This window comes from Pinus tabuliformis, chromosome 2_2 (genome assembly GCF_031772625.1).
Source record: "Pinus tabuliformis cultivar Carrire ecotype Pingquan chromosome 2_2, CPIR1, whole genome shotgun sequence".
Lineage (NCBI taxonomy): Eukaryota > Viridiplantae > Streptophyta > Pinopsida > Pinales > Pinaceae > Pinus > Pinus tabuliformis.
The window spans coordinates 522,911,219-522,933,858 of record NC_142300.1 but is presented as its reverse complement, the minus strand read 5'-3'; the positions used below and the strand labels follow the sequence as shown (position 1 = coordinate 522,933,858).

The following is a 22,640-nucleotide window of genomic DNA, read 5'->3' as shown; positions in this document are numbered from 1 at the left end:
TGGTTTCTAGACATGTTAGTGTTTCATGGTTGTGCTTTTGTAAATCATTTGTTGCATTTTAAAATGTAAAAGTGATGATGTGTTTTCCATCACTTGTTCAACAACAATGATGTCTAGTCTTATTTTGAGTTGCATGATAAACTGTGAAAGTGATGTCATGTTTCCATCACTTGTCAAAGAAAAAAATAGTGTTTGGCCTTATTGTTGTAAATCATGTGTTGTAGTGATGATGTGTTTTCCATCACTTGTTGAAGCAACAATGATATGTTGGCCTTATTTTCGTAGCTAGGGTATTGTGTCCATCTTGATGTAAACTTGACCACCGAGTATGTGTTATAAACTCGTGGCAAGTGTGGGATGCTTGGGTCATTAGTTGGTCATAAGAATCAAATAAGTAATTTGCAAAATAATGTACTACAGGTTGCAGAGATGGCAGGTGTCGGCTCATCGCTTAAGGCTCCGAAGAACAAAGGTGAAGGAGATGAAAGCGAGACCTTTCAGGATGCTTGTGATGCAAACAAGGTACAGAGAAGTTGCAGATTATTTTTCATGCTTTTGGAGGACCAAAAGCTCCTCAGTGGGGAGGATTGATCCAGGTGGCTCCAGGGACACACACAAGACAAAGAGGGCTTATGAAAGCTCGAAAATCAAAGTGATCAGAATGATTTCGAACCAGGACCAGAGCATAGATCTCATCGTCCTGATCGCGGTGGTGTGAACAGTTTGTCAAACCGAGTCCATATGCGAAAGTTAGAAGCAGTCAAAGTTCGGTTGACTTTTGCTGACTGGGCAGGCTTAAGGAGGCCGCAATTTGGACAAAATTCGTCCACCGATTCCGACCAACCTGGGCCAGATTCCGAGCGAATTTGCGGCCTGATTAATTTGTCTCCTTCGGCCTAAAATCTGAATATTTAAAAATGGCATTGTAGTATTAAAAATTAAATATATATATATATATATATATATATATATATATATATATATATATAATAAATGTGGTGGCGGGCCACCACCCCCGCCACCCCCAATACCATATATATCGAAGGACCGACGGCCATGACCCCGCCGGTCCAACCGCACCCACCAAACCCGTTAACATAACGTATATATGGGGTGGGCATGGGCCACCAGAGTTTAGTAAGGGAGCCGGCGGGGGTCGATACGACATACCAAACAATGTACCATCATGTAATACACCACCATCCATACGGAAAAACCTTAATGCACCAACCACAAGCGTGCCCATCAATCATTATAGCGAAGGTTAAGGAGCGGATCGCCCAAGGCGAACCCAACCCCCACCAAAGATTTAATATATGGCTTCAAACAGTGAATATGTTAAAATAGGGAGGGGCGGGATTTGATCCCCCGACCCCTCCTCAACAAACTACCAAATTTACCACTATGCCAAACTAATTACATTGGAATATCTGCCTGGAGAAACTTATATAAACCCAATTTTCTCAGTGTGTGGGAGATGGAGGAAGCTAGGAGCGCACACACAAATCGATGCAAGTGGAACCATGACTGCTGTAGAAACAGGAAGCGGAACCATGACCCTTAAAATTTTCCCGAGGTAATTTTTCTCCATGTCAGAACATAGTCAAGTTTACAGTCGTTTTTCATGGTTTTCCGCAGGGATCACAATGGCGAGGTCAGATTCGCCTTTTGAGTTGCAGATTTCCAGTCCACCCATGGAGCAGAATCTTTGAGGAATCTAGGGGGGATCTAAAAGATTCCTTGAGCCCCAAATTTTCATTTTCTTGGAATCCAAAAATTTGACAGTCTATTTTGCACTATTCAATGCCACAAATCCGATGGTGCGTTCATATTTTCCATTTTCTTATTCTATTTTTCAACCACTTTTCTAGGTGGAATGTAGGTGTCAACATTTATGTGCGAGCATCCATTTCCATGTGATTGATGTCGTGAGATTGATGGCATGAACAGCTTTAGTAGTTTGACATCCGCTTCTTCAGATGGCCCCTGGTTGTGTGGTATATGCAGTGTGTTCATGTACTTCTTTTGATATGCATTGTGCTGCACAGAGCCCTGTTTGATGCTGATGAGGGATCTTGTTTTCATACTTGTTTTCATGATTCCTACTTGATGTGACGCAGAATCATCTATGTGATGTACTTGTTGTCATGATTCGTCATGTATGTTTGCATTGAGATCCCTTTTATGCCATGTTGGTGGGATGCTCATCATGCATGAGTTTGTGTCATACTGATAGGAGTCCTTTGACTGAGAGTTTTTGTAGTGGAACATCTCTTGGAGCCACTCCTGCGTGAGGCCATTTTCCTTGTATGATAGTGACATCACCTCTATGTACATCATCACTATTGGCAGCGCTTAATGCAGTGGCCTGCACCATCTTGACATTGGGCCCAGAGACGTAGTCCCTCTTGGACGAACTTCGTTATCAACGGCTTATGTTTTCATGTGTTGATGATTGACATGTTCCTCTTCTTTACAACATGCAGATGTATTCACTTATGTTCTTTTAAAAATGCAACTTAACACATCACGAAAGTAAAAGGTCTTGGAAGGGTCCTTCGTCACACCCAGACTTGGATCATGTACGATTGTGGATGTGTTGTGGTCGATAAGCCCAGCCGCTTCACGACCTCTACCGAAATGAGGTTCTTTTGGCTCCTGTTGTCAACAATGAACTGTAGCGGGGAACCCTTTACCCACATTTGGGAGTGGAAGAGGCGCTCCTCCTCTGGATCTTCGGGTTCCTCCTTCTGTATCTTCGTGGTAGCAACGGTGGCGTTGGGCTCCGCATCGATAATCTACTTCCCTTTGTCATTCCCCTTGTCGGGTTCTGACTCAGAGTCGTAACATGCATCTAATTCCAAGCCTTTAGCTCGGCCACCAGTCACTGCTTGGCCCGACACTCACTTGTGTTGTGAGTGGAGCTCTTATGGAACTCGCACCACTTTCCCGTGTCCTTTCCCGTGTCCTTCTTTGGCTTCGCGGAATTTTTCTTTGCTTGCGGATTTGGCGGGTTGTCATGGGCCGCCCCGCCTTGGCTGTCCTTTGTTCTGCGGTTTGGGGGCACCTTTCCCTTGCATCGGATTCGCAGATCCAAAGTCTCACTTATTCTATTTAAACTTTTGCTCGATCTTGACCACATATCGGTATGCCATGTCGAGCGAGGGGACGTCCAAGAATTCCATCTCGTCCTGGATGTACCTGTGCAGGTAGCCGAGGTACTTGAGAACCAAATGCTTCTCAAAATCCTTGATACCCAACTTTGTGCGAAGGGTATGAAAAACATTGGTAAACTCTGGCACATCTTGGTCCCTTCCCTATCGCAGCGTTGTCCACTTTATGTAAATATCCTCATAGCTCCTGATAGGGTAGTACTGCTCCTTAATGGCATCTCGGAACGAGTTCCAAGTGGGTGTGGCTGAAAACAGTGAGTTCGTACTTTCATCCTTCTGCTCACAGTAGGTTTCCCACCAGTCCTTGACGTGGGGGGCTGCTTTGAGAAGTGAAAAAGTGATATTTTCCCGGCTGGAAAAATTATGAACGAAAAAATATTCTTCTAGCGGATTTAACCATTTATCTATAGCGTCTGCATCTATCTGACCCTCAAATATGGGAATGTCAAAGTTAACTTGTACCTTAAAGGGTGTGGAGCTTCCAAAGTAGCTGCCAAAAGTAGATGCGTCGCCCCTGGGTAGCCGCTAAAAGATCTAGGCAAAGTTGTCCATCATCGCATTCCTTTGTCGCTCGAGGGCTTCCTCGAGAAAGATTTTGATAGGATCTCCTACCCCCTCGTCTTTCTTTTCATCCGCCATGGGAGGCCGTTGGGATTTGCGACGTTGATCTTGTAAAGGTTCGACCAGTTCAAGCCCTAACTCCTTACATCCCAACCTCGTTGGGGACATGCATAGAAAAACAGAGAAAGAGTAGACTGCTTTGATACCAGTGATTCGAATTTAAACAGGAACGCAACAAATTACAAATATAACCATAAATACAAAGATGCAGTATAAATAACACTTCATTTCATTAATATCAAATACTGAAATATGCTTACAAACATAATGGAAATAAGACTCGCTCAGGTGATGGTAGCTTATCTCTGAGAAAAGATGTGGCGGCTACATGCCTCTGAACTACATTACAATGACAGTCAAGGGCCTTTTTATTATTGAACAATAAGAGCAAACACTAAACAACCAAAACCCTAACCCGAGGAGATGTAACACCAAAAGTTTATGGGCCCCGTTTGGGTGAGTTGGACAGCCAACTTTGCGGGGTCGCGACTTGGTCATATTATCTTCGTTTGACGCGCATGATAACCCGTTGGAAAGATCTCTCTGACTACAATGGAAAAGATGATTTTAAACCAAAGATTGTTGGAAGTAGATTGCCAAAAAAACGTCGTTTAGGGCCTCAAAATGGCTCCGGAAGTTTAGGACCCGAAAAACTACTAAAAATAGTAAATTGTGCTACAATTAAGAAAACTAAAAAACTGAAAGAAACAATGGTGGGGGTCCAGGTGGAATTGGCGAGTGGCCACCAATATCCACCTGGATCAGGATGCCTCTTAGGAAGTTTAATTCTCCCAAAATGGCTTCCATCCTCATCCCCTTCCCATGAAGTTTGAACATGTGACCTGGCGGGAACTAAACCCCATGCGAACCAACTAGTCTACATCTCATGGGTGCTCTTGGTTTTATTTTTAAAAGGGAATGGAATGATATGAGAATTCAATGCCTTGAATGTGGATAAAAAACATAAAAAATAAAAACTAAAAACTTTGGAATCACAACCCTTCAGTTTTGAAAGCAACTTGTCCAAAATAACCATTTTGCCTGCAAAAGCTTTCCTGCTTACACATTGGAAAAAAGCGCAGGATGAAAACTAAATAATGTATCACGAGCTAATTCTTACCCACATTGATGATTAGATGATCTCCAGTAGTGTATGGTGGGTATGGTGGCCCTGGCTCAGCACCCTGAAAGAGATATGGATGCTTGTAACACTTCCATAATTGCATGGCTATAATATTTATTCAAAAGGCACTTAAGCTCTCCTCCAGCATTAACAACGTCTAAATGTTTTTGAAGCAATGGTCAGTAAAATTGTTTTTCCATTTATGACATTCCAACTTCTAATATGATTTCCATTTTAGGAGGCAAACCTGTTTCAATATCTGACTTGAGTCTCCATGGAAGAAATCACCAAATAACCTTCATATGCATTTGCAGTCAATAGAATACCATGTAAAGCTCAAAAACATGAACAAATTAGTACAAGTATTACCTTATGAACCACTTTTTGTTGGTCATTTTCACCTAATATTTTGAACCACTCATAAAAGGTTTCGGTAGAACTAAAAATTTCGGGAGTAAGAAATTCAAAAGAGACAGGAGTTCATGAAGGTTCCTCTGCTAGTATAAAAAGAAAAATCATAAAACATAGGCAATTGGCTATGACATACACTTTTATTTCAAAAAGATAGTAGACATGCCAAACCTTCAAAGCTCCTGACATTGAACATCAAAACAAACTATAGACACAAACAGAAAGGCATATCAACAACTGTACTTAATTACATAATATAGGCATCATTATGCAGTTTGGAAAGGTATATACTTGAAGATGTGTGCCAGTTATAATAAGCCTGTAGTTGGTGCTGTGGATTCTCTTAATCTTGCAAGACGTGAATTTTCATTCTTTATTCAATGCTTCATCTATAATAATGTATCACCAGCTGAAATGTTTGAGTGCAGCCTTTTCTTTAATCATCATTTCAAACTAGTAACACATATATCAAATTTCGAGGGTAGAATTTGCAGATTAACAAAGAACCAAAGCCCTATTCGATATCAAATTATCATCAACGAACTAAAAGCAACACAAAATATTGAAGGGATATAATTTCTTTCAGGGAAAACATATCCCTTCATCTTAAGTCCCAGGAACTTGACTGTCTGAAAAATAGGACAGAAATGCAGAATCCCATTCATCCAGTTACCAAGAGTTGATTTTGGTACCATAACCATATGCAGCCCTTTGATCCCTCAAAATTCATACAAATAACCAAGTAGGGAAATTGTTTGCAAGCGTTTTCCAAGACCCTGGTATAAACATAGAATACCAAGTAATACATAAAACGACAAAATTGAGAAGCAATACCAAGTAGAAGCATATAAACTACCATTTCATTTGTGCAAAGATTCCATTTATGCCAATTTCGTACAACTGAATAAGCCAGTTCAACCCAACTAGCTGATAACTTTTCATCTCCCTTAAATACCTGAATGCCCAAAATTGAATAAAAACGCATGATCGGCGTCCCAAGTTCCAACTTCACTGAAGAACAGTTTAATTCATTAATGCACAAGGAAAACAAAACTATAATGTAATATTTCATTATATTATGAAAGAATTAATTACAGTAACAAAATAGAGACTACTATTAAGAAGTAAATTGTCCAAAGAAGCTAATAGTTCAAAAAATGAGTCACATTTTCCTATTGCAGGAAAATTTTACGCGTGAGTAATTCAGTGCAATTCCAAGCTTTGAGATAAGGAACAGAGACAATTCCAGAATATTCATATAAAAATGAAAACATTCAACAGTGACCTAGAAGTTCTTGCAAAATATAAATAGCACAAAATAATGCCTACTATATAAAACAAATTTCTATCTGTAATGTGTTCTTGATGAAATATACAAAAGAACTGCCAATACAATCTACAGCTGAACTAAGCGAAGTAGATGCCAAATTTCCTAACAGGAAATTAAGCCCCGTAACAGAACATGGACCTAGTAAACCATTCCTACTCTAAAGAAGTAGGAACATACGAAAGATATGATCCCTTCTCCAGTAAATAGTTCCACTCAGACATTACAGATAATCAACAGAGCTCAATACTGGCTAAAACAATATAAAATATCCCTCAACAGAGCTCAATACTAGCTAAAACGATATAAAATATCCCAGACTAATGCATCAATGACTAGTATTTTAAAAGGAATTTGGAAACTGCAACTCAACACGAACAACCTACCAAATAATTCTCAAAAGTAGTTTTATGACTTCATGAGAACCACATCAAACACCTTAATGACACAATAAATCAAATAATCTCAAACAAAAGTTATCAGAAGCGCCAGTGCAAAACATGCAGATGAAACAGATTCTGATCAATTTTAATTTTGGTGGAAGTTCGCCAAATCGAGATTTTCAAAAAGTTAGATATTAAAAACAACTAAAATAAATCACCTTTTACATTACACTGATAAAACAAATACCAGGTCAACTTAGTCAAAAAAATATTGCATTTGTTGGAGCTCTATGTAAGTCTGTACACGCAGTTTGAAAAGACAGAACAAACTAAATGAGATTCAATCCCAATTCAAATCATGAATTGAATCCAGAAAGGTCCATAGATCTCTTGAAACATCCTTCAAAAAAGCAAGTACACACATGGAAAACAAAAAGTGCTCCCTCTGCAAGATTTGAGCTACTGGTCCAACAATTACTCGACAAAAGCAGACAAGAAACCAACAATTCAAATCAAGTCATAAATAATAACAGATAAGGCAAGATATCTGTATAACCGTGCCCTCATCTGTAAAAGTTTAGTAAAAATTTAGGAACCTGACCTTCTGATCAGAATCTGGATTGCCTGTGATTGGTAAGGGGGCAAATCAAGATTATTCTATGTGGGAAGTGATCTGACCAAAAATTTTACTAATATAAGAGCAGACAGAATCTTCGAAGAAAGCCCCTGGTATAGGGAACATATCTTGACTCGAAACTAGATCAAGAACAGAATCATATCAATCAAAAACTAATAACCCATAGACATTGATTTGAATATCATTCAACCCAACCAGAAACCAGAGCTGTGTGCATTTGACGTACAGCAATTAGCCAGCATGGATCATTCAATATAACAGGATTGTTAACTACCAAACAACTGGATTTAATCCAACAGAACAATCACCTCCCCCTCCGACACCGTTAGAATTAGACTTTAATTTTGACCTGTAGAATTCAAGCATGAAGAATTTTTTCAAGCACTGGGCATTTACTTAGTGAGTATGTGAGATCTGCAAATCTGACAAAGCAAAGCCAGAGTAGCATATGCAAGCATTTGCCTTTGTATGCAATTCCCTTCTACTGTCACTTTTATCATGAATATGGACATGATACAACTGAAGAGAATATGCAAGCGAGTGAAAGCAGCTCCAGCAGGGACTACACAAGGCCCCCAAAAGGAAAATGAATCAGAAAAGGATGATATGACCCCAACGGGGACATATACAGGGTTTAATATATATGATATTGCCCCAAATGGCACATATATGGGGTTAAATATATATGTATATGTGTATGGGATTAAACCCCATATATGCCCCAATATTTATGGACAAAATAGTTACCAAGATAAGATGAAATGCTGGCAATAACTAGAATTGTAGAAGGGTCTAAAGCAGCAGTTCAATAACAGTGTTTAATTACAAACAAAAAGCGGTAGAAACAGAACACTGCAAAGGTGTGGCCACCTGTGGAGCAACAACAATCAAAGAAAGAATTGATAGGTTTGTGATAAACAACACATAGTATAGGGAGAACAAGAAAATGGATTCATGTACTAAGAGATGCTGCATCAAACTATTGGCCAATCAACCTTCACAAACTAGAGAATTCTAAACCAAGAAATATGTTCTTCAAATTTCAGAAAATGTCGTTAAGTGACTCAGACCAGCAGGATGATCTGAAAATTGAGTGAAGGGGAGCCAAACCATGCATCTAAAATGTACACTCCAGAAAGAAAGTTAAAAGTTTTTTGAAAAGATACAAGGCAAATACAAGGCAAGATTCAGTGGGAGATATGATATCATAGCTGCTATAGAGGAAAGCCAGATTCTAACAAATCTAGATAAAATGGAGTAAGAAAAACCTTTGGATGAAAAGGATGGAATGAATAAAAGCAGGAAATAGGAATGTCACTGTTTTCCATAGACCAGCCACACAATCGATGATTTTTAATAAGAAATTCTAGTTCATAATGACCGAAGAAGAGAAGCTGGAAACACAATCAGCAAGCCCAGAGACTTGCCAAGAATCAAACATATTGTTAGGGATAGGAAGCAAGAGGATATTCTAAAGCTACCTCCCACAAATTATTTCAGAGCACTAAGTAAAAAGGTAATGACACTGATCTTCGAGGAGGAAAGGAACAACCATTTCTCCTTATCATGTCAGCTTGAACAACAGATCTGGAAAAGCTTCTATGATACAACATAGAATTGGCAATTGCCTGGAAACATAAAGAAATATTAAAGAGGTAACTAAACAAGAAGATTAGAACAGGAAAATTAAGATGCCTTGGGAGTTAGGACAAACCTTAATAAGTCGGAATATCCTGAAGAAAGAACTAGAAGAACATTCACAGCCACCATCTATTAACTATCACAAGTTTAAAAATGCTGAGATTAAAGGAGTTGAAAGAAAGCAACATAATCATTTGGATAAAGGGGGATGAGTCTACCAATTTTATAAAATCTCCTACCAATAAGGCTAAATTTTAACCAGAACCAATCAGTATTGAAGAGAACCGGTGGCCACCAAATACTAGATTTGACTTCAGTTAAATTTTGAAAAGTCCAAAAAGTTCCCAAGTAAGTTGTAGAAGTTGGATGAGGGCAAATTATGAGCAATCATTTGCAAGCTCATATCGAAGACATTGTAAGTGCTTCCAATAATGTGGGTGAGATAAAAGGTTTTATATTAGGACAAGGATAGCCATATTGAAAGGTTATACGACGTTATGTCCTTGAAGAGGATTCAGATGACAGAGTCTATCATTGGCATTATGAATAAAGGAGGAGAAATCAACAATAATTAGAGATCAAAGTTTCAAACGATTTACTTGGGGAAGGTAAGCAATAACTCCCACCAATGTCCAAAAGGATCTTGATCAAGCAGCAAATCTGATTGCTTATTGAACTGTTCATCTTAAGAACAGACAAAACATTAAAATGGGCATCAAATCACAGGCTCCTCAAAAACGGAGGATTGAAATGATTTAATGGATATCCTCAATTAAAAGATATCAATGCAGGGGTCACAAAATCACAAGATCTTGCCTGCATTGAATGTAAACTGCCTCACAAAGCAAGCTACCACTCCATGTAAAGCACAAAGATAAGATCTTTTACTTCGTAACAAAACCAAGGGAAAGCAAACTGACACTTTTTCAAGGATATTTCAAATAGCATTTACATATATTGGCAATAAATAGTAATTTATATAAACTGGCAAATTACATTAGAAATCCATAGCTTAAGTAATTTGAGAAATAAATTTTCAGAATTAGCCAACAAATATATTAAGAGAAGTCAGCATAAAATTTAATATTAACAATAACTAAAAATTGCATTTGATCACAACCCAATCCGCAAAGGCCAATATCTTATGGTAATTGACTATATACCATTAATATCCAATTTAGAATAATTAATTTCATAAGAAAACTTAAACTTTCATTCATTACGAAACTCTACCTATAGCAGACATGGACTTTGAAGTTTGAACCACTCTACTTCAGTTACAACAAAAATATTATTACTTTCAGCCACAACAAAAATATTATTTAAAGGAATTTTGAAAATGCATCTTACATTCCAGAAGCATCACCTATGAGTTCGTAACATTCCCCCGCTACCCAGCTAGGGCGACGCTACTCTCACAAATATCAACATTATCAAGAGATAACCAAAAACATATGCATAACTCAACCAGAACATGAATCTATGTGCACAAGCCATAATAACAAAAACCAAATAACGGCACAGTGAAATACATGCCAAAAAAATCCATGAAACATGAATATAACAGGGTTCAAGCACTTGTCTGCTAAACTTTTTGGCTGGCCGCGAACCTCGGATATTCTTCCCAGCCGTCGACCACACTGCTCCAGTCTCTTAGCAGTCGGTCACCCCTGAGCTGGGAGGAACATCCAAGGTCCACAGCCAGCTGGCAAATTTAACAGATAAGTGCTCGAAACCTGTTATGCGCATGTTTCATGGATTTCCTTGGCATGTATTTCACTATGTTGTTTGGTTTTCATTATTATGGCTTCACTGTGTACATGGATTTATGTGCTGGTTAAGTTATGCATATGTTTTTGGTTATCTCTTGATAACGTTGGTATTTGTAAGAGTAGCATCGCCCCGGCAGAGTAGCTGGGGAATCTTACAAGTGATGTAAGAGTGCAGGCTGCAACACTGGGCCTGCATAGGCCAACGAGAGGCAGAGCACAAAAGATGTTAAGAGTATGTTTGCAAATTATTTGACAAGATGTTGAAATTTGCGAGATTGTTGTGGAAAAGATTTCAACTGTTTCAGCTGCCATTATGTTAGTTTTGGACCATGATAATTGGTGGGTATAGTGCACTGTGAATGTTTTTCCAAAGATTCTGGAGACCGACCTCATATAGAGAAAAACATATAGCAGATGCATGCCAAACGTTTGATAAAATGTGACAGCAAAGTATAATATGCTTATGCTAGAATAAATTTACTTTTGGGCATGCACAGAATGGGTATGTTGATGAGGCCCTGAAACTATTTGATGAAATGGTGGAATTAGAGGTGGTTTCTGTTGGAAAAATAACTAGGTTCGGTCTTCATAATTGTCTTTGTACTTATGTCATTATGTATATTTTATGTATCAAGAAAAAGAAGAAAGAAAATATTGTTTTTCAAGCATGGGTTTCATGCTCCTAGGATTTATCAAGTCAAGAAATATTTGTCATGAGTCAAAAGAATTATTGTCATATGTAAAAGACCCTTTTGGGCAAATTTGCGTTAAGAAAGAAACAATAATTTTGAGCTTATAAAGTCAATTTGGACTCCCAAGACCAAATCGGCCCTACCAAGATGAAGTTGGCCTAGAAGAGGCCTATTCGACCTCTTGAAGAGTGTATATATAGCATGACACTTCGACTCATTTGGAGCACTTTGCACAAGTTCGATCTGCAGTAAGACAAGAAGATTTTTCAAGAGCAAGAGTCATGAAGAGAAGGACAAATCAAGAGCGAAGGAAGAATACCTTGAAATCAAATCATCTTTGCTCACGCATGCAAGGAATTAGAGTTTTTTTGGGCATGTTGCAGGGGTTGAAAGTTGCAGGACCAAGACTTTGACTGGAGCAGTTTGTGAAGAGTTTGACCTTCGTTGACTTTACTAGACTTGTCTTGTTTGGAGGAGATCATTTGGAGGGCTGACTTAGTGATTGAGGAAGTCTTGGACTTGGTATTTGGGTCTTGGAGGTCTCACTTTGATTTGATTCTATAATTAGAGGATTGTTCAAGTTTTCCCCAGTTGTGGGGGTTTTGCCCTAGCATTGCAGCCTATATCTTGTGTTCCTTGTGTTTTTGTGATCTTCATGTTTTTTTTGGTAATTGCTTGATGAAGTAAAATAAAATAATAAAATGCCAACAAATATCACAAGTAATTTATCAAGTAAGGAGAATCAACATTAATCTACAAATACCTTGATTTTCCAACAATTTCCTGGGTAGCTATTATTGCTAGGAATGGAAATTGGAGGTTGCACATCAACTGTTCAACGAAATGCCAAAACAAAATCTGCTTTCATGGAATGCCATAATAGAAAAATGGCGAAGCTGCAAGCCTTTGTTTGCAGGTGCTTTGTGTGCATTGGGATTATGGCAAGTTCCAGTTCTCTCAGCAACTGGTCATCCCCCAGCTGGGAGGAATGTTCGAGGTCCATAGCCAGCCAACAGATTTAACAGATAAGTGCTTGAAACCTCTTATGTCCATGTTCCATGGATTTTCTTGGCATGCATTTCACTGTGTTGTTATTTGGTTTTTGTTATTATGGTTTCACTGTGCACATGGATTTATGTTATGGTTAAGTTATGCATGTGTTTTAGGTTATTTCTTGGTAACGTTGGTAATTGTGAGAATTGCACTGCCCCAGCTGGGTAGCTGAGGAATGTTATAGAGTTTATAGCCAATGTCAATCTTATATGGTTTCTAGACTCAAAGACCACTTTAGAAATACAAATAAAGCGCAATATGCAACAACAGGGCTTAGGAATAAAAGGACAGGATAAAGCAGACAATTTCAATCAACTATGAGTGCATTGGGCAATCATGAAGTAAGGTTGGTAATGCACTATGGAGTTTTTCAATCAAAAAACCTACCTTACTGCTTGCGTTGAAAGCCATTCTTAGAAAACCAAGTCGTCAACATATCTATCTGATTCTTCAAGTAAAGCATAAGTAAAGGTAATGTCTAGACAATTTGATTGTTGAAAAGATGATAACAGCATATATATTAGTGGTCTGGCTTCATGCTGTATCACATAAGTTTTGATGGCATGGCAAGAGGCTAGAATTGCATCTGCTCTTCTTTCTTTTGCTTTAAATAGGCAAATACTGTAATGCAATAACCACTGGCTTCCTCTTTTCCTGTCATAGCTTTGCCACTATGATGGCTGAATCTTCTTTTCCCATCACTACTCCTTGTTGTATGGTTGTTGCTGCAAACATAAAGGCTTATGACCAATATAAAAAAAAAATATCAATATTTCTCCATGACCTCATTTCCGAATAGTTCTCTGCACATTTCCTCTATCTTTATATCTCTGCATATATTCTCTAAATTTGAGAATATTCAACCTGCTTCAACCTCTTCAGCTCTGCCTCCTTACTTGAAACATGTAAACCACTGCTGCAGAATTCTTCTTGCTGCTGTCATCCCTTTACTGTTGCAAACCTCCTCTATTCTTTCAATCAGAACAATCTTCCTTCTAATCGCTCCTCTGCTCTACTTCTTCACAAAGTTTCCAGCGCTCCTCCTTCAAGCTTTACCTTGTGGCCTTCAATTTCCAAGCACAAATATAAATTACAAAACAAACAAACTTTCAGATTCCTCTGTCGTTATTGTTTCTGGAAATTCCTCCTCTAAGAGTTGTAAAGCTAAAGAGCTTTCAAGCTCTAATACCACATGATGCAAATTCAATTTTGAGTCTGCTCAAATTCCCACAATGCCCAATTGCGTTCCAAATCGGCGCTTCTTGCAACCCAACTAGATCAGGATAACATTGCGCCAATCCAAGCCCTTTCTGTTTGTTTCATTAGGCACCGGAGCCAAGATATTACATGGACGTAGGGATGTAGCCCTTACCTGTTTACTAATATGAGCTTTTCCTATAGCTCCTGACGCTCAAACTTTACCTCATGCTTCGCTCAATGTGACCAGCCTTGTGACTTTATCCTTTTCCCTTTTTCTTGGTGCATCATTCTTCCTCCGTCGGGGCATGTCACTTTCTCCATTGGTCTCATCAACTAGTACGCCAGCTCCACGTTGTTGCTTCTAACAAATCAGGCCGCTCCTATATCGTCCCGGGCTCCGGTGCAATGGAAAAAGATTTCACAACAATTCGTCATGGTATAGCTCTCCGGGCAGGACCCACTTACTCCTCCACTTTAATATTCTAGCCTGCTATTATTGGTCTGGTTTAATGGGAAAGAACCTTTATGGGAACGGTTCGAGTAAAACTTTCGGGCAGGACCAACAATGCCACGTGAGTTGTACATCGTAGCCCAACCCCTTTTCTATTTGGTTGATTTCCATGTCATCCTGGGGCCATTCAACCTGACTGCTCTCTCATGCGCTCCACCAACTTCCAGGATGAAACCTCCAACCCAGATCCTGTTAAGTGGCAATCCTCTTTACAGAAATCAAGTTTTGTCACCCTGGTTCTGATCAGTAGCTGGACTTTCCAAAACGCCAAAAATGACTAAGTATTGCACTGCTCCTCCCAGCTTCACTCTTCCTCTGGTTTTGTTCTACCACTTCCGGCTCCTCTGCGTTCTACTCTGGCTCAAATTCGGCTGATTTCGCCCTTTTAGCCCCCTACTCGGTCCTTCTGCTCCGATCTCAAGCCTTTGTCTTCAAGCGTCCCTTCTACTTGTACTCAATGCCTGATACTCTAAAAGACCTTTGGTTAATGGATTGTTGATCCTTCGTTGATCAATGATCAATGCCTATCTCTCCTGAGATTATTCTTCCTCCACGCTTCTGTTGCGTCTCTGATCCTACTTCTATCTCAAGTATTCTACATTCTTTAATTCACCCTCTTCCTTCTAAGATCTACACTCCTTTTAGTCTCGGCTCCTACTACTGCGTACTATGATTCTCTGTAAACAACTATATATATATATATATATTTGGTCCCTCCTAAGTTTAATTATTCATGTGACATATCATTACACACGAACACAGGGAAGCTAAACATATATAACAGAAGTGCAAATATTCAATGGCTTGACTCTCGGCTCTGGCTCTGTACACTCAAATAGAATGTCTTTTGTTTATATACAAAATTCAAATAAATTACAAAGGCCTTGGCCTGATTACATCAAATGGCTCTCTTGGCCTTCAACGTTACTCAGCCTCACTCAGACCCTGTTTTCTATTCTGTTTACACCACACACCCCTCTATTTGATTACATATTTTATACAAACAGGATTATGAATAGAATTTTGGCTCAAATCCACTATTCCCCACCTAAACCTCTAACCTGGGATTTTCTAGATCCACAAATCTTTAAAGGAATCCAACTACCCTCAAATCTCTCCAACTCACTCAAATATTCTCGAGATCCATCCTAAGGAATAGATCTGATTACAATTGCTTTCTTTAATTACATATTCTTCTAGAATTCTTTAAATACATAGCAAATAAATTAAACAAAAACACTCACTTAGGGAACCAACTCCCTTGGTAAATGAAACCCCTAGGTCTAGTCAAAAAGGATTTTTGACTTGGAAGTGAAATGCTCCTACATCAGACTCCCAAGGTAAAAAAAAAGCATGGTCTCCCGACCATGCGCTTCCATATGTTAATGAAAAATCCTCCTGTGTCCCAGCCTTTTGCTTGCAACTGGTCTTCATATTTGATATGTTGTTGTTGTTTTACTACTTCCAATTCTACAGGTCTCCATACTTTATGTTGTTGTTGTCATTTTGCTCTGTTGATACATACTTCTTCAGTCAACTACAATTCTTTGTTGGATGTCCTCCTCCTTTTGTTGTACCTTTTCTTGGATGTCTTCCTCATCAACACCCACATTTCCTCTATCACCTCATCAATCTCCAATGTTGGCTGAACTTGTTAGGTCCCTATAATACGAGTGATTCCCCCATTACTATTGTCATTGTAGCCCTTATTGTTATTGTTGTGGCCCTATTGTCCCCATATTATTATTATTGTGCCCCATAAAAGCCCACTATTGTTATTGTTGTGCCCTTATATTATTATTATTATGTAATCTTTGATTATATTGTGACCCCTTAGACTCCTATATATAGAAATGAGGTTTTGTCATTTGTATCATCCAAGAATTGTTCATTTGTGTAATGTAAAGGAGGTTGCCCCCTCGAAGAGGTTGATTTTGAAGTCGTTGATCTATCTTTTCTTCTATTTTGTGAGTTGGTTGCATAACAATTGGTATCAGAGCTTTGGATTCTAGGGTTTCGCTACTTCAAACAGGTCATCATGGCATTTTCGCTATAAATTTTTTTCTACGACGTTTCAGAAGCTAAAATTAAAACCCATTTGAGCTAAAATCTTGATGAACCTCGAGTACGAATTTCAGATCTTGTCTCGCTATATTTTTGGAGATATGATCCAAGGAAGTTAGGGTTTTTGCAAGCTCCCGAATTATATCTCAAATTGGTGACCTGGGGAAAATCATCATAACTTTCGCTCTAAGCATCAGATTGAAATTTTGTAGCAAGTTACAGAAAGAGGACGGCCTATAGTTTTCTGTGTATCGGGTTCAAGACCTAAGGTCGAAACAGTGACACGTGGCATTTCGTACAAGTTCGCTCTACTGAACTAATCTATAACCAAGCCATCGTGGGAGATTTGGCATAACTCTTCCTTGGAGAATCCAATCTTGATCAGACTTGCGGGGTTGGAAAGAGGACTCAGAGGGCTATGGCAGGATGAAATTTCAAACCTTCGAGATCCGCAATTACAGAGATACAACAGATTCAATATCGAGCTCCTACAAAGTGAAAAAAGGTGTGTAGTTTTTTTAAATTTTGCATAAGTTTGGTTTGAAAAATTAGTTTGAAAGAATTCAAAGAGCATAGTGAAGCATAATTATCATTAATTGATGCCCTGAAGAAAGAAAATGGAAACACCCAGTAAGAAACCTGAAAGCTCTAGCATGACTCATGAAGAAAAGGAAGAAATGCAACATCATATATCAAAATTACGAGACCAAGCGCAACAAAATTCACTCTCACAAAAAGTAGTCGTAGCTAAGATGGATGGTTTAAAGAAAGCGTGGAAGCTAAGATGGATGTCGCGGAAACTAAAATGGATGGCTTAAAAAAAGGCGTGGAAGCTAAGATGGATGGTTTAAAGAAAGATGTGGAAGCCAAAATGGATGGTTTAGAAATAAACATTGAAGATTTGAAGAAAGACATGGAAGGTTTGAAAAGAGGTTTGGCAAAATTGCTACAAGAAATGCTTCCTAATGGCAAAAAGGTAGTAGAAGAAACTCATAATGAGAACAAAAGAAATGTTAATCATGATTTCATAGACTCTAACGTTGGATTGAAGACCCACCATGTTCCAAAGATCGATATGAGGAAGTTTGATGGCAAGGATCCCGTAACATGGATACTACAAATGGAGCAATATTTCGATCTCCATAATGTGCAAAACACACAAAAGGTACGCATTGCAATTTTATATTTGGAACCAAATCAATTTGTATGGTATCGATGGCTTTGCTCTCGTAAACAAATTGTCACTTGGGCAATTTTTACGGAAGAAATGATAGCACATTATGAGGATACAAAAAGCAACACCTTTTTTAGCCAATTGATAAATCTCAAACAAAAGGGTTCAATGATGGAGCACATTGAGGACTTCCAAAAATTGAATATAAGGGTAAAAGATATTCCAGAGGAGCATAGGATTGATGTGTTCTTAGGGACTTTAAAGGATAACATCCAACATAAGGTTCGCCTTTGGGAACCTAATTCATTAGAGAAGGCATTCAGGTTGGCAAGAAAAATGGAAAGCAAAATTATGGCAACAAGGAAGCCTACCACTCACAACTATAAAGATGGAAGCGTTGTTTCCCCTAGCCTTCCACAACATACCAGGTTGACACCACAACAATTGGAAGAAAAAATAGCAAAAGGGCTTGTTACAGTTGTGATAGCAAATACACTAAAGGTCATTAGTGCGCTGAGAATAAATTATTTTACATAGATTGTGAAGAGAAGGAAGAAAAGGAACAAGAAACGTCAAAAGAAGAGGATATACACCAGGAACAAACTCTAGAGAAATAAGAAATGAATCCGACCATATCTTGTGATGCATTGACCGGAATTACCACTCCTCAAACTATCAAGATAGAAGGACATATCAAGAAGGAAAAGGTAATAGTGTTGATTGATTCGGGTAGTACCCATAATTTTATTCATTGTAAGATAGCCAAGGAATTGAATTGCTTCCTATATCTAGCACCAAAGTGTCAAGTGATGGTTGCAAGTGGAGAAACCATAAATTGCTCTGAAAAGTGCCATAATATCAAGCTATCCATGGGAGAATATGTATTGAATAGCCCAATGCTTTCTATTTCAATGGGTGGTGTTGATATTGTACTAGAAGTCCAACGGCTACAATATTTGGTACGATAGCTTTTAATTTTCAAGAACTTGTCATGAAATTTTCTTCAGAAGGAAAGGAAGTTGAATTAAGGGGCATCGCAGGGAAACAAGGAAAGATAATCATCTCTAACGGAATGACAAAGCTTCTAAAGAAAGAACAACAAGGCGTAATTGCACAATTATGTTCACTAGAGGTTCCCACATCAAAATCATCTATTTCTCTAGATCTCCAAGAAGTCTTGGACAATCATTCCAAGGTATTTGAGACTCCCAAAGGCCTCTCACCTATTCATGATCATGATCATGCTATTCATTTGATTCCAGGAAGTGTTCCTCCAAACATCAAGCCTTACAGATATCCCTATGCCCAAAAGAGTGAAATTGAACGTATGGTTGCAGAAATGCTAGAGACTAGTATAATTCAACCTAGTCAAAGTTTTTTCTCTGCTCCAGCAGTATTGGTGCACAAGAAGGATGGATCATGGCGCATGTGTCTGGATTATAGGGAGCTCAACAAGCTCACTATTAAAAATAAATTTCCGATTCCTGTCATTGATGAATTATTGGATGAATTGCATAGATCAATTTACTTCACCAAGTTGGATCTTCGTTCAGAATATCATCAAATCAGAATGAAGACCAAAGACATTCTGAAAACAACAATTAGAACTCATGAGAGTCATTATGAATTTTTCGTCATGCCTTTTGGCCTTACCAATGCACCTTCTACATTTCAAGGTTTGATGAATTTCATTTTCAAACCCACCCTTAGAAAATTTGTGTTAGTATTTTTTGATGATATACTAATCTACAGCAAGTCTTGGAATGATCATGTTCAACATATTGACAAGGTGCTCAAACTATTGGAGGAGAAACAATTATATGCAAAAAGCTTCAAATGTTTCTTTGGAGTACAAGAGGTGGAATATCTAGGTCATATTGTATCTCATGAAGGTGTTAAGGTAGACCCTAGCAAAATTAAATCCATTAAGGAATGGAAAATCCCCACATCCATAAAGCATCTGTGAGAATTTCTCGGGTTGACAGGGTATTATCGTAAGTTTGTTAAGAATTATGGGAGAATAACATCTCCTCTAACAACATTATTGAAGAAAGATGCATTTTCAAGGACTCCAAAAGCAACGAAGGCCTTTGAACATCTTAAAGAGGCAATGTGCCAAGCACCGGTCTTAGCTACGCTAGACTTCACAAAAACCTTTATTGTGGAATGTGATGCCTTAGGAAATGGAATTAGTGTTGTTTTAATGCAATAAGAAAGACCCATTGTTTTCGAAAGTCGTCCAATCAAAGGAAAGTATTTACACAAAGCTATTTATGAGAAGGAAATGTTGGCAATACTACATGCACTTAAGAAATGGCGACCCTACCTAATGGGAAGACACTTCAATGTAAAAATGGATAATGATAGTCTTAAATACTTTTTAGAACAAAGATTATCTTTAGAAGAGTAGCAAAAATGGGTCACAAAGATGTTGGGTTATGACTTTGAAATCATCTACAAAAAGGGAAGCAAAATGTTGTGGCAGATGCACTCTCAAGAAAGGATGAGGATGTGGAAGCATTGTTTTGCATCATTTCTATTATCCAAACAGATTGGATAAACGAAGCAAGGGATGAATGGAAGAATGACGAAGAAATGTGAGCACTCATTCAAAAGTTACAACAAGATCTCAGTACATCTGATATATTTAGCTGGAAAAATGATTAGTTATGGTACAAAGATCGTTTATACCTATGTAAGAATTCCCAACTCAAACAAAAGATTCTTTTGGAATTGCACACCTCTCCCTTAGGAGGGCACTCAGGATTTTTAAAAACTTGCCACAAGGTTAAGAAGGAATTTTTTTGGGATGGCCTTAAATCTAATATTCAAAAGTTTGTGGCAGAATGTTTGGTTTGCCAACAAAATAAAGTTGAAACAATTAAGACTCTAGGTCTATTACAACCTTTATCGATTCCAAGCTAACGTTGGAAAGAGGTTTCAATGGATTTTATCACAAGTTTACCCAAGTCTGAAGGAAAGAGTGTCATCATGGTGGTAGTTGATAGATTTACCAAGTATGCGCACTTTTGTGCATTATCTCATCCATTTAAAGCCAGTACAGTTTCTACTGCATTTATGGAAATAATTCAAAAGCTACATGGAAATCCAAAGACTATTGTAAGCGACAGAGATCCCATTTTCACTAAAAAAAATTTGACAGAATTATTTTCTTGTCTTGGTACTTAGTTAGCTCATAGCTCATTCTATCATCCTCAATCTGATGGGCAAACTGAGATAGTAAACAAATGTTTGGAAGGATATCTTCGTTGCTTTGTATCTGATAAACATAGGGTCAAATGGTTGCCTCTGGCTAAATGGTGGTATAACACTTCCTTCCATACTGCAGCAAAAATGACCCCATTTATGGCACTTTATGGATATCATCCACCGTCCATCACATCATATTTAAGAGAAAATTCTAAGGTTCAAGCAGTGGAAGATCACATCGAGCATCAACAACAAGTTCTCCAACTCTTAAAGGATAACCTCACTTTGGCACAGAATAGAATGAAACAACAGGCAGATCAACATCGCAGTGAAAGAAGTTTTAATGTAGGTGACTGGGTATTTCTACAGCTACAACCATATAAACAAATGTCCCTCAAGCAAGCTAAGAAGGATAATAAATTATCACCAAAGTATTATGGTCTGTACAAGGTGTTGCAAAAGATTGGTACTATGGCATACAAATTGGAGCTTCCTGCAGCTTCCCAAGTGCACCCAGTTTTCCATGTTTCATGCTTAAAGAAGGTTATAGGTGACAAGCTCCCAATTCAAACAATATTGCCAGAACTTGACGAGGAAGGAAAAATCATATTGGAACCTAAAGCAGTCACAGAAACAAGAACTCGACAGCTACGAAATCGATCAATTTCGAAGTATCTCATCAAGTGGAAGAACTTACCCGCTGAAGATTCCACATGGGAGGATGAGAATTTTATACAGAAGCATCCAGAACTACTCAAGCATTGAGGACAACACTTTTTTGAAGGAGAGGGGCATGTTAGGTCCCTATAATACTAGTGATTCCCCCATTACTATTGTCATTGTAGCCCTTATTGTTATTGTTGTGCCCCTATTGTCCCCATATTGTTATTATTGTGCCCCATAGAAGCCCACTATTTTTATTGTTGTGCCCTTATATTATTATTGTTATGTCGACTTTGATTATATTGTGACCCCTTAGACTCCTATATATAAAAAGGAGGTTTTATCATTTGTATCATCCGAAAATTGTTCATTTGTGTAATGTAAAGGAGGATGCCCCCTCGAAGAGGCTAATTTTGAAGTCGTTGATCTATCTTTTCTTCTATTTTGTGAGTTGGTTGCATAACAGAACTTCATTGTTGTTATTGTCCTCAGGTTGTTGTATATCTTTTCTTTCACAAGAGTTATAAAACTCTTCTTCATTGTTGGCTTGCACATCCCTTTATTAGTCTGTTGTCCACATTTTGTAGTCTGCTCCTCATCACTTCTAAACATTATTTCCTCCTCCTCTAACTCTACTTTTGCATTCTAAATCTGTAGGTTTTGGCTCTTTATCCTCTGCTCCAAGAAGTTTAACTCTTCAAACAATTCAAAATCACCTTCAATTGTCCCCATATCCTCCATGCTTAGAGCTTCTGTGAGCCATTCCTCCTCATCTTCTTAAAATTGACGACTAGGGTCAAATTCCACTTTGGACAGCTCATTTGATGGAGATGATGATTGCATTGAATTCCTATTTTCGAGAGGACCAAAATTGATCTAAAGATCATCTAATTTGAACAAGCAAAAGTGTGTTTTTGAATTTAATCCCACACATCTATATAACGAGGGTGATTGTGAAAGTGTCCAAATGATGTATGTGCATGGT

The 22,640-nt window shown here is 38.3% G+C and overlaps 1 pseudogene across 1 annotated transcript in view; it reads right to left on the bottom strand.

Annotated features, from left to right (window-relative positions):
- The window catches only part of LOC149193652 (ISWI chromatin-remodeling complex ATPase CHR11-like), a 97,080-nt pseudogene that overhangs the window by 20,492 nt on the left and 53,948 nt on the right, over positions 1-22,640 (bottom strand). The window contains exons 3-9 of the transcript XR_016255048.1: positions 6,163-6,339; positions 5,922-6,104; positions 5,847-5,871; positions 5,620-5,809; positions 5,287-5,411; positions 4,915-5,213; positions 4,780-4,835 (exon numbers count right to left, since the gene is read on the bottom strand). The product of XR_016255048.1 is annotated as an ISWI chromatin-remodeling complex ATPase CHR11-like (transcript). The remainder of the gene's footprint in view (positions 1-4,779; positions 4,836-4,914; positions 5,214-5,286; positions 5,412-5,619; positions 5,810-5,846; positions 5,872-5,921; positions 6,105-6,162; positions 6,340-22,640) is intronic.